This window comes from Ascaphus truei, chromosome 3, assembly GCF_040206685.1.
Source record: "Ascaphus truei isolate aAscTru1 chromosome 3, aAscTru1.hap1, whole genome shotgun sequence".
Classification (NCBI taxonomy): domain Eukaryota; kingdom Metazoa; phylum Chordata; class Amphibia; order Anura; family Ascaphidae; genus Ascaphus; species Ascaphus truei.
The window spans coordinates 303,431,269-303,453,540 of record NC_134485.1 but is presented as its reverse complement, the minus strand read 5'-3'; positions in this window follow the sequence as shown (position 1 = coordinate 303,453,540).

Genomic DNA, 22,272 nt, shown 5'->3' with positions numbered 1-22,272 from the left:
CAAGTGAATGGAAGCTTTGTTCCCCCCCCCTGTTTGGATGTTTTCCTGATAAAAAGGAAAAGGCACAATAAAGCCTTATTATAATTTCACCTTATAAACGTCTCCCAATTGTGTACCTCTGTGAACTTCCGTCTACATATAGCATATTAGCATTTGAAGCTAGGTTAAACCAGTATTTAGATAATTTCTTATCAAAATTTAAAATAGGACAAGCCAGGAATTGCACTCGCTCTGTTGCAGATTTTATAAAAAAAAGCATCCACACTTGTAGGGAAGTGTGATACAGTACATGTCTGTGGCTGTAAATGTCCTCCTCCCTGCCCCCACAACTTGTTGTTAAATCGCCGCTCCGCTGAAGCCCTTTGTACCCCACAAGGAACTTCCGGTTTGGCACTGGGAGTTGTGGGCCGGTTGGGGACTCCGGGGTGATGTGAACAGCTCTGCACGGGATACAATGCTAGTTGTTTTGTGACTGATTGTCACTTCATCAGGAAGATACTACACCCATTGCAGTCTGGGATTTTATATTCAATAACAAACAATGCATGATTAGCGTCAAAAAAAAGTTTCTTATTTTTTGTATCGTGCAATACATCAGAGTTGCTCCACTACAATTAAAGGAAGGATTTCAATAGAGATTACTGTCTTTGGTATGTCCCAATAAAGCAGTTTTTCACTTGCAATCATCTGGGTGCTGTTCAATTTCAAAACTATCGCTTTCCGTCACTGCTCCGGATTTTTCTTCCTTCATTGCTTACCCCCCCCCCCCCCCAGGAGGCCTAACCACCCTCCCCAGGGCAACTACACCCTACCCCCACAATAAACATATCCCCCCTCTAGACTAATGCCCAAGATCCCTATTAGTCAAATGTTGCTAACAGTAGATTTGGGCATTAAGCATAAAAAGATACACATATAAAAATGAATAATAATCACATTAATAATATATTTTACACGTAAAATCATTGATTGTCAATGTGTATAACTAGGCCCTCTCAATAGGAGTCTTGATAGCCACATTGGCAATAGTCAGTTATTATACAAAACATACTGTACATTAACAATATTAAAAGACATTAATAACCTCCCTTCATTACCTTAGGGGCTAACTGCTAAGGTAAAGGGTTAACCCTTACCACCAACCCCAGGGCAACCTAACCACCCACACAGGGGCAACTATCGCATCACACAACCCCTTTACCCCTGTCCACCTCTATACTAATGCCCAATAACCCTATTTGCCAAATTTGGCTAATAGTGTTTTTTGTCATACAAAGGGGAAGGCTACATAAAGCCCTGGGTTAAATTCACCCAAATTAGTCTCCATTAGTGTACCTCTGCACACATCTTTTACAGGCCCCAATAACAGCCGAGGAGGTTTCCGAAACTATCAAAATACTCAAAATCTCCAAAGCCCCAGGACCAGGTTTTCCAATCTGCATTCTAAAAAGTTTGAACCTATACTGAAACCTTACCTAGTTAGAAAGTGTAACTAAATCTTGAAAGGGAAGGTACAGTATGTCGAGTGAATTGTTGGAAGCCTCAATTATTGTAATACCAAAAGAAGGGAAATGCCCCTCATTATGCCCACGCTATAGACCCATCTCGTTGATAAACACAGTCATTAAACTCTTTGACAAAATACTGGCTTCAAGATTAAACAAAGTTGTAAACATCCTTGTACACCCTGACCAGGTGGTCTTCACCCCAGAATGTCAAGTCTTAGACAACAGCCGCAGGATTGTTAATATCATCCACAATAGTAACTCAAACCAAAGGCCAACTCTAATCTTGGGTTTGGATGCAGAAAAAGCATTCAAATCATTCAACAGGGTGTCATGGCCCTTTATGTTTTGTGTTCTTAATAAGATGGATCTTCCCGAAAATGTTATTAATGGCATCAGGGCGATATAATCCAACAGCTATGGTCCGCACGTCAGGCCATATTTCCCCGCCATTCAAAATCACTAATGGACCACGACAGGGATGCTCGCTGTCCCCCCTGCTATTTGAAATATATATAGAGACGCTGGCCTCTAAAATTAGATTGAACCCTGAGATATAAGGAGTCCCCATCGGTGATAGGGAATACAAAGTTTCCCTCTACGCTGATGACATTCTGCTTTCATTGACCAGCACAAAAACCATCCCTGCAGATCCTGTTTGACAGAATATAAGATTTTGGGAAGCTGTCAAATGTTAAAATAAATCATACAAATTCAGGGGTCCTACATTTATATACCCAAAGAATTGAAAGTGATATGAAAAAAATATTATACCCCATCAAGAAGAAACTAGTGGGGATAAGCGCACAACCAAACCACCCAATTAAATATGACGATATCACCATGCAGGGAGATGCAGCTGGTTGTAAGATGTTTCTCAATACCTTAAGTAGACACACAGAAAACACTCCAAAGCGCAAACTCCCCTCAAGCATTAAAAGAGCAAAAAAACATACATAGTGCAAATGTGTATAACATGTCAAATGTAAGTAATAAAAAAAGTGTGTGCCCACTCACGTGGTGGAATTTATTTTCAAGCGTTGTAAAATATATTATCTTCATCAATGGTGATTCAGGCAGGATCTGTCCCGACCATGGAGGGAAGAAAAGGTATAATAGTGGAAAACCATTTAATGATAAAAATACATAAGAGCAGTGAGCCCATTCAAATCACATGCTGGAAATGGAACATAAGCAATTTGACCACTCTTGGTCTCGCAACAACAGCACCCTAGTCATTGATCAGCTGGTAGCAGGTTCTCCTCGCGCATCCTCACATGCGGACTCCCCGGGCTTGTGACATCACAGTATAGACCAGCCAATGTCGCCTCCAATTGAGGTTTCCTTCATCTGTAAAGAAGCAGACAACGGAGCCACACAGCAGCACTTGCGTTTTTTCAAAGTATTTAGGGACCACCCTACGCGTTTCGATCGGATGCCGAACTCCTCAGGGTGCTCCAAGTTTTAATTACAGTAAACATATATCTTTTGCACATTTATTAGATGGGGCACTCACTAGTTTTATTACTTAAATTTGACATTTGTTATACAGAGCTGCACTATGTATGGGTTTTTTATGTTTTTATGCTTGAAGGGAGTTTGTGCTTTGGAGTGTTTTCTGTGACAAGTGGAAACTAGACAGGATAAAATACCTGTTGGAGGTTGCATCCATATGAGAAAAAAAAATGAGGAAGTCAGACAGTGACAAGTAGGCAAGTATTCATTGCTAAACCAGGACAGGTTTATTCCTTTGACAGTTTGTATAGATGGATTTCTATGTACCAGCTCTTTAAGGAGGCAGGAGCAGCAGATCCTAGAGACTTCATCTTTGCAGGGCATCTGTAGTGAAGTACAACCATCACCTTCTCTCTGATCTGCAAACTGATCCCTCCTTAAATAGCATCAGACACCTGGTTCATTTAGGACCAAACCAAGTTCAGCCAAACACACAGGGGAAATATTTCCAAAACATACACAAATTAGAAAACATAATAAACTTGGCATCACATATACAATTGTGTACAACAAAACAAAAGTAAACATCAATTGCACATTTTTACTCTTGTGAAAAAAGAAGTTACTCAATTTCAGTATCACCTGCCTTTAAACCCCTACAAATGGTATAATCCACCATGTATGGTATTGCAGGTAGGAAACACCCATTCGTTTTTACAGATTCTGCCCAACAGCAAACACCAAGCCACCTTAAGGCTAAGGCCCCGCTCCCTCAGTCAGCGCGCCCGCACTGCAGACAGGCGGGGCGCTGACAGACACAGACCGCGATATGCGGTCTGTAGGGAGCCGGGAGCCGGAGTGGGAGGGAGGCGGGAGTGGGAGGGAGGCGGGAGTGGGAGGGAGGGGGGCGGGATCTGGTCGTGGTGCCGTCCACCCCCCACACACATACACATACATACACACACACACACACACACACACACACACACACACATATATACATATACATACACACACATACATACACACATACATAAACACATACATACACACTCATACACTTTAACCCGCAGCTCCTTCCCTGCTTCCCGCCCAAGGCGCCTCCTATCTAGCTCCTTCCCTCCCCTCCTCCCCATTGGCTGACTCGCGTACCACGTGACGCGTCAGCGCCGAAATTCACAAGATTCTTGCAGCATCGGCCGGCTGACGCGTCACAGTACATAGTCAGCCCTGCCGGATGGAGGTAGCGGGGGCAGGGACCATTCGGACAGGGGTCTGGTGGTTCACGGCCGAGCGGCCGCGCGCCCCGACGGCCGCAGCGGGTTTGCAGCCTAACAAATCCTGCTATAGTTCAGGTAAGGATTTGTCTATATTTTTTATACCTGGCCATTAAGAATTAACCCCCCTTCATTCCTGCTAGAAGTGCCAGCATGTGTAAAATACATTAAGGCTGTGCAGCAAATAATCCATTCCTGCATTCATTTGACTGCCTTCAGGACACCACATGAAAAGTGTCATGCTGTGCTCACCACAAACAAGGCGGAACCACGGTGCTGAGGTGGGAATGGATAAAACGCCACCCACAGTCACAGGGGTGTGTCTGGAGTATAGATTTGGTCGGGATAGCCAGGTCGGGGTAGGATAGGTATGGATGGTCGATATACTTGCCGAGGTCAGAGTAGGAGAGGTACGGATCGTTGCCAGACTATTAGCCGAGTCCGGGATTGGAGAGAGTAGAGTCGTCGTTGTCCATTTGCTGAGGTCAGGTTTGGAGAGAGAAGGATCATCATGGTCCGGTTGCCGAGGTCAGGTTTGAAGAGAGAATGATGGTCGTGGAGAGCCGGGTCGGTACACAGAAAGTAGAGAAACAAGATAAGGCAAGCCTGTGGAGGCAGAGAGAGTTAAGAACAACGTAACTGGTTCTATGCTCAGCCAAAGTGCCAGTGGCACAGCTGAGCATCATAAGTAGGTGGCAGCAACCAATGGACAAGCTGCAGCATGGATGTGTGTACCGGGTGGGAGCAGGGATAGAATGGAGTGCAGGGAAAGTCACGGATAGCAGAGGCAGCCATAACTATTGAGCGTGCGTCCGTGCGTGCTCCATGTGCGCACCGTGCATGCCTAGGCACAGAGTGGAGGGTAAAGGGAGGCGCATGGGTGCGCGCACGTGTACGAGTTGGCACGGCTGTCCGGCAGTGCTAGCAGGAGGAGAAGGCGGCGTGGAGGGTCCTGTCGTCACAAGAGGTGAGTGGAGAGAGCGCCGAGGGCGGCGCGGCTCCCTGAGCCTCACAAAAAGTTAGTAAAGTTTAGGGAAAAATAGAGAAAAGATAGCTGGGCCCAGCAAAAAGGAAACAGAAACAGAAAAGACAGGCACAAATGGTGCACTAATTGCAAGAAAACAAATATGCACTTTACTCTACACACAAATTTACAAGCAGCCGTGTCACAGGTGTGTTTATCACAAAAACATATGAGGGCATCTTTGAGGCAAATTACCCAGAACTCATTAAAAATCTGAAAAAAGATCTAAAGAGCTGGATGGGATATCAGATATCATGGTCCGGTAGAATTACATCGGTTAAAATGAACCTATTACCCAGACTGCTGTACCTCTTCCAGGTCCTGCCAATAACAGTGACAATACAAGTTATTATAGACATAGAGAAGGAGATTACTAAATTTATCTAGAACAGGAGAAAACCTAGAATTAAGAAAAAATTAATGGTGCCCCCACCGACACATGGGGGACTACGTCAACCAGACATGGTTAAATATTATGAAGCTGCCAGGCTGAGTCAGTTAATATACTGGCCATTGAGGTTGGGTAGCAAACCCTGGGTAGATATCGAAAGTGGTCATGTCTCTCATCAATATGTGAGAACAGAAACCAAACATATAGCACTCAAACCCCCAAACTGAATGATTAATTAATGTATTAAAATCAATCTTTAATGGTCATAAATACTAAAATAAAGCGGTATAAAATAGACATACAGTAGACACACGCTATAGATCCTATGTCAAGTGTAGTGTAACACCCTGGATCAATAGTATTAAAAGATAATTGATATGTATTAAATCAATTAATCAATATAGGGAAACTGTAATACAGTATTGCCCTAGTAACTGGTGTTGATGGGAAAGGAGTAGAATAGACGGTGTAGAATGACAGGCTCTATTGTAATGCTCTTAATAAACACTTGGTAGTGAAGTGGTCCAATTAGAGAACACAGCAAACCCTTGTGTGATGACATGCTAGGAGCTTGGGAAACCTACTAGCCTAAGGAGTTCACAACTGTTTGATTAGTAGTGCAACTGACTACCGAATGAACAGCAATGTCCAGCAAACAAAACACCCTGTAACTTTCAGTACCTAAGCTACTGTAAGTAGTAATGTGTTGAAAATGGCACTGATAGTTACTGTTGGTAATATAGTGTACTGGTTAATAGTGGTAATATAGTGTACTGGTTAATATAATGTGTCCAATGTATACAATTGGACAATAGTTGACAAAGTAACAACCCATACGTGTACGTCCCAGCTGAATAGCAATATGATTCTAATGGCACTAGTAGTCACTGTTGGTGCTATAATGATCTGAATCATATAATTCGTTCAGTGGATGAAAAGGTCAGTTGTTGACACTCTAACAACCCATATGTTAATGTTAATGAGCCAAGGGGACACAAAGGAAAGATCTTTTTGTTCACTCTAGCGTACATCTGCGTTGCCCCAAAGGCGCACAGCCTGATGGGGCCCCCCCAAGAACTGCTCCCCTCTGCACAGGACCAGCGTGCTAAGGGTTAACATGTGCTTGATCTTTGTTGAATCGGCAACCCCACCCACTGGAATGTTAATGAGCCAAGGGGACACAAAGGAAAGATCTTTTTGTTCACTCCAGCATACATCTGCGATGCCCCAAAGGCACACAGCCTGATGGGGCCCCCCCAAGAACTGCTCCCCTCTGCACAGGACCAGCGTGCTAAGGGTTAACATGTGCTTGATCTTTGTTGAATCGGCAACCCCACCCACTGGAATGTTAATGAGCCAAGGGGACACAAAGGAAAGATCTTTTTGTTCACTCCAGCGTACATCTGCGTTGCCCCAAAGGCGCACAGCCTTTGGCGCAGCCAAAGGGCGTGAGCCGTTTGCTGCCGTTCGCTGATGTTAGTTGATGTTAAAGCTACTCTATTTCTATCAGAAAATCACAAGCCCTTTATCCCCTGTACCCATTTTCCCTACTTTATCTGTCCATGAAATGTCTGTGAAGTGACTGTATAACCCTGTTCTTTTATTGTAACTATGTATTTTTTATAACTCTGTGCCCAGGACATACTTGAAAACGAGAGGTATCTCTCAATGTATTACTTCCTGGTAAAACAGTTTTATTAATAAATATGTATGAGTCACTGTAGGACTAATGAGTTAAAGTTGCCAATTGAATCTAAAGCCCATATTCATGAATGGGCTAGAAACACTAAAAAACAGAACTTAGTATGGTATAAGAAAGTACTGCTTCCCATATTCATGAATGGGCTGCAGCAGCTGGACTAATAGAAGCACTAATGCCCATGAAACACCGTAGTGGAGCTGTAGCCTTATCCGTTTAAATCATGGGTAAAGTCTCCCTCAAGCAGCAGCAGGGACCCGCAGCTAATCGCAGTGCAAACACAATGCTGCGGTCAGACAAACTTCCCTGCGTGTGCCTGACCTATGTCGACACATGTGTGTCGTGTACAGAAACGGTTTCTCAAGGCTTTGGTCAATAGGGGGGCCCGTATTGACCAAAGCCTTGATAAAGTGTTTCTGTATGCGAAACGCTTGCGTCAGCATAGATCAGTCACAGGCACATGCCGGGAAGATTATCCATTTACTGAAATGGATGTTGCTGTCCTGTCCAGGGACCCCTCCTTTTTTACCACTACAAGGCCTAATCCTTTGGAGTTGGAGATACAACTGTTTAAACTGGAGAGGAACCTTAACCTAAAATCTTTCTTTTGCAGTAAAGCAACAGACTTGCAGGCACCACAGTGGCAGCAACAGTTACAGGTAAAACCTACACTGTGTAAGCTGAAGTCAAGGTTTATTGCACCTTTAAAAAACACAGGGGTTAGCGTCTTTATGCGATTGGTCAAAAATGATCTAAATAATTATTTTAAGAGTAAACACCATACGAGTTTTAACTTAACGCTTTAACAGAAAAATGTCTTAAAGAGTTTGATAGAAAAGAAAGATATTATCTTCAAAAGAGCAGATAAGGGTGATGCTTTGGTTGTACAGAATTATGGTCAGTATAAAACCGAAGCACTTAGACAATTAGCCAATGAAAACTGTCAAATTGGATCATGATCCCACACTTGGATACCAGCAGGAGATTAAGAGTGTTCTTCAACTATGTCTGAATAGCATGTGGCTAGATGAGGAAATGGTTAATTTTTTAACTATGATAAATCCCAGGAGACCGGTACATTATTTGTTACCTAAAATTCACAAGAGGCTACATAATCCACCTGGCAGACCGATTATCTCTGCAACTAATTCTATTAACCAGCCCCTTTCATTATTTGTAGACACTTTCTAACAACCTTTGATTGTTGTTAGTAGATCATACATAAAGGACACTTTCGATTTTTTACAAAAGATACGTTCCTTACCCTTACAGGGAAAAGATTTCTTGATGGTAACCATGGACGTGGCCAACTTGTATATGATTATCCCTCATGAGGATGGTCTTGATGTTATTTGGCGCAAACTGACCGACAATCATAATAAAAATCCCCCTACAGTTTACATCTTTCTTCTTCATTTCATCCTTTACAAAAATTATTTCAAATTTGAGCACACTTTTTATTTACAGATTGCAGGCACTGCCATGGGCAGCAATGTGGCCCCTTCTTAGGCTAATCTTTATATGACTTATTTTGAAGAAACTCATATCTTCTCTCATGAACATTTTGTAAGATGTTTTTTTACAAAAGATATATAGATGACTTGTTTTTTTGTGAGAGGTGACATCAGGTGAGTTAATAAGATTCTTTGATTATTTGGAGGAACTGAACACACCAGTACGCTTCACCAAAAACTGTAGCAAGAATCACATTTCTTATCTAGATGTCTTACTCACCAATGAAGATGGCACACTACACACAGATCTGTATAGGAAACCAACAGACCGGAATGCATCTAGTTTCCATCCAGATAGACTAAAGAACATGTTACTGCTCTCACAAAAAGTCAGAGCCACACGTATTGTCGACAAACAAACACAATTAGATGACACGTTAAAAGAAATCAAGACGTGTTTTATTGACAGGGGTCACAAAAGATCAATCATTGAAACAGCATTTAAAATGACAGTTAAAAATCCTGCGGAGATAGTGACAGATGACAGAATGACTTTTGTAAGTAAGTTCATCCCTGCCAGTGGTTTTGTTAAAACTACCATAAAAAAACATGGGAAAGTCTTACAGACCGATGAGGTTCTTAACAAAATATATAAGAACTATCTGAGATTTGCCCATTCAAGGGTGAAAACTTACAAGACATTCTAATTAGGACTGATAACAAACTACACTATTGTCACGGTAGTGCTGCCCGCTGACCAGACCCATCCCTGTACTGAGGTGGGACATATAGTAACACGCACCCGCAGCAGAGGGAGCATGTCCGGAGTGCGGTAAAGGTGTCAGGCCAGTAGGTTATAGCTGTAGTAACAGATACTTGACGGATCCGGAATAGAAGAAACGTGGTAGATGTCGTGGCCGAGGATCGGGGCGGGAGAGATCCGGAAGGTCGAGGTCCAAGCCGAGATCGAGGGATGAGAGAGAGTGAACGTAGTAAGGAGCAAGCAGGGGTCAAGAGGAGGAGTAGTAAGCCAAGCCGGGTCCAAATCTGAGAAACACAAAGCAAGCACAAGGAGATCCAAACTAGGTTAGCAAGGGCTATGCAGAGCAATGATTCCAGGGAAGAACTGGGGTAATAAAGGTGGGAGAGCCAATCACAGAGGTAGGTGGAGCAGATGTGTGCTGTGGAGCGCAAGTTAATAGGTGCGCGCTGTAATCCTGGACCAGCATCAGCTGTGAAGCAGAGGGCATGTGTACGGCTGGAGCGAGTGCCGGGGGCATGGCCAAGCTGCTAGTGGAGTGAATAAATTATAGCCGGGGATGTGCGCAGTGTAAGGCCGCCCAGCGCACATACCAGCAAATATGGCAGCCGCGTGTGTCAGGGTTGGCTGACACGGAGCATGCATGCAACGGGGATACCGCTGGGAGGAAGAAGGAGTAGAAGAGACGGTCCCTGGATCAGGTAAGGAGGGGTTGTGAGAGCCCTGCTTCCTTACAACTATTCTGCCCCACATTTCTTAAGTTTGCCCATGGCAGGCTGTTATAAGTGCTACAGTTGCAGTATATGTAACAGTCTTAATACTGGGGATCAATTCCATCATCTTGATTTAGCCCCCCCTATCTGTTTTTTCCATGCGTCTGGATGATAAGTCTGCTGAACACAGAGGATGACATATACGGCAGATGTATACTAAGAATGCCTCGACAAGGCAGGAGGAGCCAATGATGTTACAGGGGGAGACCCGATTGGCACGGAGTGAGGATCGCATGCAGCTGATGCCCGGATGGACAACTCGACGGGGGATAGGACAACTCGACGGGGGATAGCACAAAATGGTAACGGAGCTGATCAGATGCTGGGGCTGCACCATACAGAGGAGTTTAAAGATAAAGGAGGATCACTTGACGCCCCCCATTAAAGTACTAATGATGCCAAGACAGTATGGGACACTATGAACAGAGGGAGTTACTTGCAGATCAGCACACCTGTCATTTATCTAGAATAATTCACAGAGGGCATTGTGGGATGGTGGGGATATAAAAGAGACTACACAGGACATTGTTATTATGCCACTTCAAATCACTTGAGAAAGACCGCATGGTCGAAATGTTGTGCTTTTGGCTTCAAATTAGAGTTTAGCAAATCCGTCAGAGCTCTGCGATTTCTTCCTTCTTTTTTTCACAATATATACATGCTTAAATTTTTTTTTTTTTTAACACATGAAATTATTGATTGCCATTGTGGATAACTAGGCCATCTCAATGGGGAGCCTAGCTATCCACTTTGTAAATAAATGGTAATCCACTAATAACAATTTTTTTTTTTAAACTTGTTCTTTATTTGCATTTTATGTTAGGACCAATGGGGGATTGGGGTACAGAACATAAAAAGGGGAGGATGTTACTTTGGAATTACATATCGTTGTATCAGGCATATAACATCTTTTAGTGGGGAGACAATAATGACATCACTGTTGGGACAGCGTATAAAATAACTTGTACAATAATTTAACTTAAAAAGACTGGGGGAGGGAAAAGGAAAAGACAAAAAAAGAATGTCATTACTTTTAGCAACAGTTTTCCACTTGTTGGTGTACCCTTAATGTTTTTGCTGTTTTTTAACGTATGTATATTTTGTTTAATGGCCTAAAACACTATTAGCCATATTTGGCTAATAGTGATGTTCGGCATCAGTCTAAAGGGGGTGGGGGTAAATTGGGTGGCTTATATGGGTAGTTGTCCTGGGGTGGGTGGTTAGGACACCTGGGAGGTGGCCGGAGGGGTTTATCCTTTCCTTACCATAGCGGTTAGCAACTAAGGTAATGAAGGGTGGTTATTAATGTCTTTTAATATTGTTCACTTATTTTTTGTATAATAGCTTACCATTTATTGCCAATATGGCTATCTAGGCTCCACAGGAGAGGGCATAGGTATCCACAGTGATAAGCAATAGTTTTATGTGTAAAATTTATTTTTTATTTGATTATAATTTTTTAATACGTTTATTATTGTATGTTTAATGCCCAAAACCACAATTTGGCTAACAGGGATCTTGGTCATTGCTCTAGAGAGGGTGGGGAGTTATTTTTGTTGTTGGAATAGGGTGGGGGGTTCTCCTGGAAAGGGTGATAAGGCCTCCTGGGAGAGGAGGGGTACGGAAGGGGCTAACCCCTTCATTACCTTAGTGGTTAGTATAGCATTACATGGCAATGCTTTACGAGCCACAAAGTTGGGCAAGGGGGTATGCAGTGCCGCCAACAAGGGTGTAGAGCCAGGACAGGCCACCTTCTTTGCCTTGCTGCCGGTACTCTCGTTGCCACCGGGCCTGGCTCTCCCCCAGCTGCAGGCCTCCCTCACTGACTGCCTCATACCGAGATTCTGATGCTAGGGTGCGCTGGGCCTCCGATGTCAGAGAGAGAGAGCAGCCCGATGCGCAATGATGTCAGAAGCTCAGTGTGGGACAGTCAGTGAGGGAGGCCAGAGGAGCTGGGGGAGAGCCAAGACCAGCGGCAATGAGAGGACTAGCAGACGGTGGGCCTGGCCAGAGGCTTGTGGCCATCCCTAAGGTATGTAAGTTAGTATTTAATTGGTGGGAGTGGGGTTTATGATTGGGACAGCGTGTTTTTTAAAATATATATACAGTATTTGGGGCTGGGTGGAGGTTAATATGTATTTGGGGCTGATTGGGAGGGGTTATATTTATTTGGGGTTGTGTGGTAGTGGTTATATGTATTTAGGGCTGGGTAGGGGTGTGTAAGAGATGTGCGCAGAGGTACGCAATGGAGACAGTTTTAAGGTGAAATTAAAATAAGGCTTTATTGTGCCTGTCGCTTTAAACACAGCAAAGAGCAACATAAGAGAAAGAGTGAGCCAAACAAAACATGCTCCACTATGGCATATATGTATCCTTATATTCCAGCCCTTTTTAACTGGGTGGCTACCCAAGCTATTCATCAGCCCAAGTCATATAGATATATATATAGACAACAGTCATTGGAAAATAAAGTCTTATCTGTTTGCTGGGTTGCTGCCGGGGTTGCTGCCTTTTCTCCGGATAATCAGCATCCAGGTTTAAAAGTCTTATTTGTCAGCTCCAGACATCTGTGTTCCCTCGGTCAGTCTCACCTGTGAGACTCAGGAACCTCTGCTCTGTTTCCTAGTTCAGCTCACGTGTGAGCTCAGGAGGAATATCCCTTCCTGTCTCAAAGGCAGGCTTTTCTGATATCTGTAATCAGCCAGGTGGTGTTGGTTAATTGTCTACCAGCAGTCAACCACCACACTGCTTGATTAGAGGCACATTTCTGAACAGGGATAAGTCCACTGTTACATACTTCCCCTGTTTATGGGAAGCTCGGGCTTGCCACGGCCAAAGCCCATCCTTCAACTCTCATTCGAGATATCTCAGTGACTTGAATGAGAGTGGATGGAGGAGGATAACCCTCAGTCCCGCTGGGATTGGAGCCCTTCCTCCAGTTTAATAGTGTCTCCTCCAGAAGGTGCTTGAGATCAGCAGTCCTCAGTCGCTCAAGGAGTACTTTTTCCAAGTCCAGTCTTTCTACTGACCATGTGGTCATGAGCTTACCCCTGTGTCGGGCGCTCCTCTTTTTGTAGGCAGACTGTATGGCGACAGTCGCAGAGCGTTTATGCAAATCGCTTTCTCTCGCCATCTTTCCCATGTACTCCACTTTAGCATCAAATGTCCATTTCATGGTATCACAAGAGCGCCCAAGAACAGCCACCTGAGCCCGTAGTTCTTGAAGCTGTTTTCCTGCACTTTTCCCATTCAATGTAGTCGCCAGTTCATCTTCTTTGGGATTGAGTTGCGCTTCCAGTTCCATTTCCAGAGAATGTCCTATCTTTTCAGCTTCCTCAGCTAAGGATTCTTCTGGCTTTGATTCTGCACTCTTACCTCTGTTTGTTGCCTGTTGGGCGGTTGCAGGTTTGGCTAGTGCTTTCTTAGGTGGCTCAAACTTCGTAATCTTGTTTTGAAGATGAGTGGTGTCCCCAGCTCTCACTGTACCCTTGTCCTCACGGGCATTAGTTACTGTGGGATACCGATGCTTGGGCAGAGCCAGTACCTTTTCCCGTATTGGAGGCATATGTAAGTTACTGGTCTGCAGAGTCTCACTCTGTTTCTTGAGTGTTTCCTGCCATTCTCCTTTCAGGATCTTTATTTCTTCCCTGTGCTTTCTCTGAGCTTGCTTCCACCTATCATACATTATTTTGTGGAGCACTGTGAACTTCTTCGCTTGGGCCGCAGAAACTCGTCTCAGTTTCTGGACCTTTTTGCGCTCCCTCTTGTACCGAGTCACCTGGCCTCTAAGCTTAGCCTCTAGCGATGCTTTAATGATGGTCAGGGTAGTCTTCAGTTTATCCTGCTGCTTTGCGAGGACGCACTGGGTAATCAGACGTTCCTGCAGCACTTGTATTTCCTGCATATTTTCTTCCTGCAGAGTTCGCTGCTTCTGCTCAGCATTCTGGAGGTGTGTATGCAGACCTTGCAGTTTGTTCTGCAGTCGGTGCTCTGCCTCAAACTTTAAATCCTCCAAAAGTTTCTTTATTTTTTCAAGCTTGTGCAGCTTTTCATTCTTTTCATTGACGTGGTCTGTCAAATTCGAATTTTCTTCTTTTAGTCTTAAATTGTCTCTTTTTTCAGTCCCTGTAATATTCAGGGCTGCCTTGTAGTCCCCCTTCCATTTACGCACTTCGGCTTTGAGACTCCTGGTCTCCTGGCGTGAGACTTCCATCTCTAGGTTGAGGGTCTGAAGCTCCTTCTGAGACACATTAAGATCCGTATTAAGACTGAGGATAGTTTTTTGAGAGATGTCCAGTTCCTTGGTGAGACTGTGAAGTTCCTTTTTAGAGACTTCCAGTTCTGTGTGGCAACTGCTGATCTCTTGGTGTGAGGCATCCAGTGTTGTGGAGAGTGTGTGAACCTCCTTCTGGGATATGTCCACCTCTGTCCGGGCACTGTTGACCTCCTGGTGTGTGGCATTCAGTTCTATGCGGAGAGTGAACCTCATTTTGAGAGACGTCAACCTCTTTATGGCACTTGCAAACCTACTGCTGAAAGACTGCAATTTCCATTAGTGCCTCCTCATACTTCTGCTTCAGATTAGCAATCATTCTATCGGATTGACTCTGCTTTTCATCCATGGCGGTAATAGTAGCAGTATCTAGCTCAGTCTTGAGATCGTCCAATCCTGTTCTGGCCAAAGAGTACATTGAAGCACATTCTTCTGTAGCTCCACATTATTTTTCAGTAGCTCTGCGTAATCATCTTTCTTCAGTTTCAATTGTTCCCGGAGCAGATCACAGTCACGCCTGGCAATTTTCAGGGCATCTTCAGGGCTGGTCAAGGGATCGTCACTCATTGGTTCCGGCTCCGCTTCCCTGGGATGGTTGGTTGAGGGTTTCTCACTATTAGCACCGGACAGACATTTCTTTGGGGCACACGACTTCTGCCTTGGGCCCTCTGGATATTCGGTCATCCGCGGGACGAACTCCATTTTCTCTAGGCTGCAGGGCATTTTGGACCCCCTTTTCCTCCGCAGGATCTGCAGATGTGTCTGTTCCTTCCATGCTAAGTGAAGACCCCTTTTTCTTTTTCTGCCTTTTTTTTTGACGACTCCTTCCCATAAGGGATACTGGGGTCTCCGTCTTCATTTGAAACTTCAGCAGCTTCAATTTATCCGCCATGTTTTCCTTTCAGTTGCGTTAGGTGGCGTAAATATCCAGCGATTTGCTGTTCCCGCTCATCCTCCTGCCGATCACATTTGTCATCATGGAGAGCGGTCTTTTCAGTTCGTACCGAGTTCAGGCACCCCCACCATTCTTGGGGTGTTTTGTGGGTGTGATTCGGTTCGGGTTCCCCGTAAGAGATGTCTTCCTCCTTATCGGACTGGAAGGGCCACTCTTCCGTGGGTTAGGGTTAATTACAGGAACAAGAAAATAAACGGAGGATACCTGGCGCTTAAAGAGTCACTGTGTCCTTTTGAAAACAGTCCAGCCTTTAAAGAGTGTCTCAAAGTCCAAAACTTGAAGTGGGTTGCTGTAGTTTTTCTTCACTGCTGCAGCTCCTCAATACACCTGAAATTGATACAAGGGTACACCATTGCGCAGTACTACTGGTGTTGGATGTTAACCCCTTACTGACAACTTCCCCAGTGTGGACTGAATACACTTACAGGAGTGTTTCTTTCAGGATACAGTGGAGACAATCTGTGCTTTATTCCCTTTCCGTTCTTATACACCACGAATCTCCTGGGTGCTTCCTTTGTCTCTTGGGATTTCGTGATTCCCAGAATCCCCCGAACTCCACGAGCCCCCAGACAAGGAATTGAACAATAGCAAACAAAGGGGGTCACAAATTTAATTATAAAAAACGGCTTAAACAAGCCTATAAAACGGCTGGTAAACCTGCACTAAAAACAATGGATGATTTACTCACATGTACTCACATATGTACATGCATAACAACACTTCGTAAGGATGCCGTCCGCAGCTTGTGCCTCCTGTGTTTGCTCCGGATGTGAAGGGCTCTCTCACAGCTTAACTCCTCCGGTTGGTTCTAATAGAGTCTCTCCCCCCACCTGGCTGCGTTCCGGTTTACAGCCAAGGGTTCTGGCAGACTCCTCACCTTTCAAACACTGATGCTGCACTGCACTGCTCACACGGGATCCTAACTCCTCCCACCCTAACGCGTTTCGTGACGTAGGCACGCCACTTTCTCAAAGGAATGAGGAGTTGTAGCTGATCTATCTTTAAATACCCTCTAGGGATAATTAACTTTGCCAGTAATGAACTAATATGCAACACCTGTTAGTATATGCTTGTCCGCTATTAACCAATGAGTATCTAAGGGAATTGACACCTTGGGATTCAAATACACCAAAATCAGCAGACTTACAACTAAACGTGATACAACATGTTAGTACATATATACATCCTAATAAAATCTATACTTGCTAAAACAGACCAACCCTGTGTGGATAGGGCTAAGGGCATTATTGCAAAATAAAATGGAAAGGGCATATAATCTGTTTATTCTTTTAGAAATGAAGCCAGATCGAATTCTATGTTTAAACCCTTGGGGGCTAAGGTTTTTAAAGTATATATCCAAAAACTTTCTTTTTTAGATAAATAATTTAACCTATCGCCCCCCCTCCAATTAGGTTTAGGACAATCTATTCCTTTACATATTAAACCTTTGGGATTTTGTTTGTGGGCTATTCTGAAATGATTGGAGACACTATGTGTCTCCAGACCTCTTTTAATGTTATATATGTGTTCTGCTAGTCTGCGTGTCAGTGGTCTTCCCGTTCTTCCCACATGTTGGAGTCCACATGGACACTGCAGAAGATACACACAGAACCTACTTTTACAGTTGATAAATGTACCAATCTCATACGTTCTATTCGTTACTACAGAATGAAAGCTGGCACGTTTCTCACTATAGCTGCAGGCCGTGCACTTGCCACATACAAAATAACCTTTAAAATCAGACAGCCAATTGGAAGGTTTATGCTTCAATCTATCATTTGGACAACTTGGTGCTAACGAAGATTTTAAATCATTAGCTTTTTATCTACTTCATCCCCAAACTTCACAAGGACCCTATCAGACCCCCGGGAAGACCGATCATTTCGGGGATCGGTTCCTTAACCTCAAACCTGTCTCAATTCTTAGATAACATATTACAGAATATGTCACACAAGTTCCATCATATCTAAGGGACACCACACACGTGTTGAATGTAGTCGAAGAACTCACTTGGGAAGATGATTACATTTGGATGACATGTGATGTGGTGTCTCTATACACTATCATTGAGCATGAAACAGGTTTAAAAGCAATTAGGATGGCACTGGAACAAGACAATGAAGTAAGTTCTGCACTAATGGAGTTTGTTCTGAGTGGTATTAGATACATTCTCCAGCACAATTACTTCAGTCATGATGGGCAGTTCTTCCTCCAGACGTGCGGCACCGCAATGGGTACCAGGTTTGCACCGAGCTATGCCAATCTGTTCATGGCCATGTGGGAACATGGGCAGATTTGGGGGAACAATCCGTTCGGTGCGGGCCTGGTGCTCTGGAAAAGATATATCGATGATGTGCTGTGCGTCTGGCGGGGCACCCAAAAAGAACTAGCTGAGTTCCAGGATTATCTAAATGCTAACTCCTGCAATATTAGATTCACTTTTAACAGTCATCCTGTGTCCATAAATTTTCTAGACCTCACCTTATATGTAGAGAACAATGTTCTACACACAAAAACATACTTTAAAGAAGTGGATGCCAACACTTATCTCTTGGCGTCCAGTCATCATCACCCAAGATGGGTAGATAATATTCCACAAGGACAAGCCTTGAGAATAAAAAGAAACTGCTCTCAAAAACATGTATATGAGGAACAGGTTAATGATCTAAAGCACAAGTTTATGGCACGAAATTATAATAAACATAAAGTAGAATCAGCTATTGAGAAAGTGAATCAGATAGATAGATCATTACTAGTTGACATAAATCGTAAGAAAACAAAAAAAGTTAAAGAAGGAGAATTCATACCATTTATTACAAAGTATAATAGTATAGCCCCGGAAATAACAAAAACTTTAAAAAAACATTGGGGAATCCTTCTGCGAGATCCCATATTACAATCCATTTTACCCCCACAACCTCAGATCATATATAAAAAAGCTAATGATTTAAAATCTTCGTTAGCACCAAGTTGTCCAAATGATAGATTGAAGCATAAACCTTCCAATTGGCTGTCTGATTTTAAAGGTTATTTTGTATGTGGCAAGTGCACGGCCTGCAGCTATAGTGAGAAATGTGCCAGCTTTCATTCTGTAGTAACGAATAGAACGTATGAGATTGGTACATTTATCAACTGTAAAAGTAGGTTCTGTGTGTATCTTCTGCAGTGTCCATGTGGACTCCAACATGTGGGAAGAACGGGAAGACCACTGACACGCAGACTAGCAGAACACATATATAACATTAAAAGAGGTCTGGAGACACATAGTGTCTCCAATCATTTCAGAATAGCCCACAAACAAAATCCCAAAGGTTTAATATGTAAAGGAATAGATTGTCCTAAACCTAATTGGAGGGGGGGCGATAGGTTAAATTATTTATCTAAAAAAGAAAGTTTTTGGATATATACTTTAAAAACCTTAGCCCCCAAGGGTTTAAACATAGAATTCGATCTGGCTTCATTTCTAAAAGAATAAACAGATTATATGCCCTTTCCATTTTATTTTGTAATAATGCCCTTAGCCCTATCCACACAGGGTTGGTCTGTTTTAGCAAGTATAGATTTTATTAGGATGTATATATGTACTAACATGTTGTATCACGTTTAGTTGTAAGTCTGCTGATTATGGTGTATTTGAATCCCAAGGTGTCAATTCCCTTAGATACTCATTGGTTAATAGCGGACAAGCATATACTAACAGGTGTTGCATATTAGTTCATTACTGGCAAAGTTAATTATCCCTAGAGGGTATTTAAAGATAGATCAGCTACAACTCCTCATTCCTTTGAGAAAGTGGCGTGCCTACGTCACGAAACGCGTTAGGGTGGGAGGAGTTAGGATCCCGTGTGAGCAGTGCAGTGCAGCATCAGTGTTTGAAAGGTGAGGAGTCTGCCAGAACCCTTGGCTGTAAACCGGAACGCAGCCAGGTGGGGGGAGAGACTCTATTAGAACCAACCGGAGGAGTTAAGCTGTGAGAGAGCCCTTCACATCCGGAGCAAACACAGGAGGCACAAGCTGCGGACGGCATCCTTACGAAGTGTTGTTATGCATGTACATATGTGAGTACATGTGAGTAAATCATCCATTGTTTTTAGTGCAGGTTTACCAGCCGTTTTATAGGCTTGTTTAAGCCGTTTTTTATAATTAAATTTGTGACCCCCTTTGTTTGCTATTGTTCAATTCCTTGTCTGGGGGCTCGTGGAGTTCGGGGGATTCTGGGAATCACGAAATCCCAAGAGACAAAGGAAGCACCCAGGAGATTCGTGGTGTACAGTAGCGACATCTTTTATTCTAGTAAATGCCGGCGGCATGCCGGGATCTACCCCAGCTGCCGCCAGTCAGAAACGCGCGCCGCCGCGTTTCCCCCACGCACCCCCCCTCCACATCGCGCGCAATTACCCCCCCAAAGACACCCCGAACCCGGCTTCTACTCTGCCCCTCTGCTTCCCCGCACCCCCGCTTACCTAGATTTGAACTCCAGGGGTGTCGGGGAAGCCTGGGGAAGCCGGGGAAGACGGGGAAGCCGGGCGCGCTTGTGACCGTGACGTCACAGTGCGCCGCCACGCGCCGCGGCTACCCGCTTCCCAGCCTCATTCAGCCAGCGGCATTTGCTCGAATAAGAGCTGCCGCTGCTGTATAAGAACGGAAAGGGAATAAAGCACAGATTGTCTCCACTGTATCCTGAAAGAAACACTCCTGTAAGTGTATTCAGTCCACACTGGGGAAGTTGTCAGTAAGGGGTTAACATCCAACACCAGTAGTACTGCGCAATGGTGTACCCTTGTATCAATTTCAGGTGTATTGAGGAGCTGCAGCAGTGAAGAAAAACTACAGCAACCCACTTCAAGTTTTGGACTTTGAGACACTCTTTAAAGGCTGGACTGTTTTCAAAAGGACACAGTGACTCTTTAAGCGCCAGGTATCCTCCGTTTATTTTCTTGGTCCTGTATGCAAATTGAGATATTTGCTTTGTGGGAAACCTTTGGCAGCTTTTACCTCTTGTTAATCACAGTTGGTTTTGTTCACGTGTATGTCACACATTAATAGGTTTAGTGCTTGAGTTAGGGTTTCACAATATTTTGTTTTATTTTAATTACAGGAACGCTGCACCTTGTCCCCCATTTTGGGGCGACCAGGTGTATTTTTTTCCTGACCTCAGGAGGCGCTATTGCAGCTGTTGCCACTGTATTTGCTAGAACCCCAAATTGTGGTAGACCTACAGGTGGGCATATTTTGCTTGTAGAGGTCGCAGCTCTCACAGGCATCTCTGTAGACTTTTTCTTCCCTTTAGTAAGTTTTATAATAATAGCAGTACTGTGCATGCATTCACTCTCATCATCTGAATAAGGCCTGAAGGAACACTGCTCCATTTGGTGGGGTTCATTACACCAGGAACAAATTTTCTTCCCCTTTTTTGCAGAGTCTGTATTTGACTTCAGCTGGGCAGCCATTTCAAATTTCCAGAATCAGTACCTTGCGTCAGCAAGACTTGCATCAACTTTCACACTTTTCTGCATATACTCCATTCACAGCTGGTAGTCCTATGCGGTGTGGCAGCCTTTACTTCCAGAATCAGTACCGCTTGTGGGTCACCGTCTATATTCAATGCAATTTAAAAAAAAAAAAGAAAACAAAAACAAGGCCTAGCTCCTCTGGAGCGCTAACTCACTTCTTGAACCCTGACTACGGCTGGAAGGCAAAGCCCCTTTATCAACAACCATATTACACATTATTGTGATAGGCAAGTAAGGTTTACCTGCTTCAGCAGTCTCTCTCTCTCTCCTCTTGGGATTGGGGAAAAGAGTCCATCTGTGGTTTTGTGGCTTTCTTCAGTGCAGTGTAGTTTTCCTGCCTTGATGTGTATCCCTTTAATTCTGGTCTCTGTTGCAGGTGAATCTTTGCTTTGTTGCTCAGGCTGTTTGCAAGACTGCATGCAGGTAAAAAGCACAACAAATTTCACAGCCAGTCTCCGGGGCCCCTTTTAACTTCAAGGGCCACCTCTCATCCCAACTTCTGACACCATATGTAAGAGATGTGTGCAGAGGTATGTAATGGAGACAGTTTTAAGGTGAAATTAAAATAAAGCTTTATTGTGCCTGTCGCTTTAAACACAGCAAAGAGCAACATAAGAGAAATAGTGAGCCAAACAAAACCTGCTCCACTTTGGCATATAGGTATCCTTATATTCCAGCCCTTTTTAACTAGGTGGCTACCCAAGCTTTTCATCAGCCCAAGTCATATAGATATATATATATATAGACAAAAGTCATTGGAAAATAAAGTCTTATCTGTTTGCTGGGTTGCTGCCTTTTCTCCGGATAATCAGCATCCAGGTTTAAAAGTCTTATTTGTCAGCTCCAGACATCTGTGTTCCCTAGGTCAGTCTCACCTGTGAGACTCAGGAACCTCTGCTCGGTTTCCTAGTTCAGCTCACGTGTGAGCTCAGGAAGAATCTCCCTTCCTGTCTCAGAGGCAGGCTTTTGTGACACCTGTAATCAGCCAGGTGGTGTTGGTTAATTGTCTACCAGCATTTAACCACCACACTGCTGGATTAGAGGCACATTTCTGAACAGGGATAAGTCCCCTGTTACAGGGGGTTATATGTATTTGGGTCTGGGTGTACTTTTTATATATTTTGGGGCTAGGTGGGGCTTTTGGTATATATTTGGGGCTGAGTATGGTCTTTGTGGTACATATTTGGGGGTGG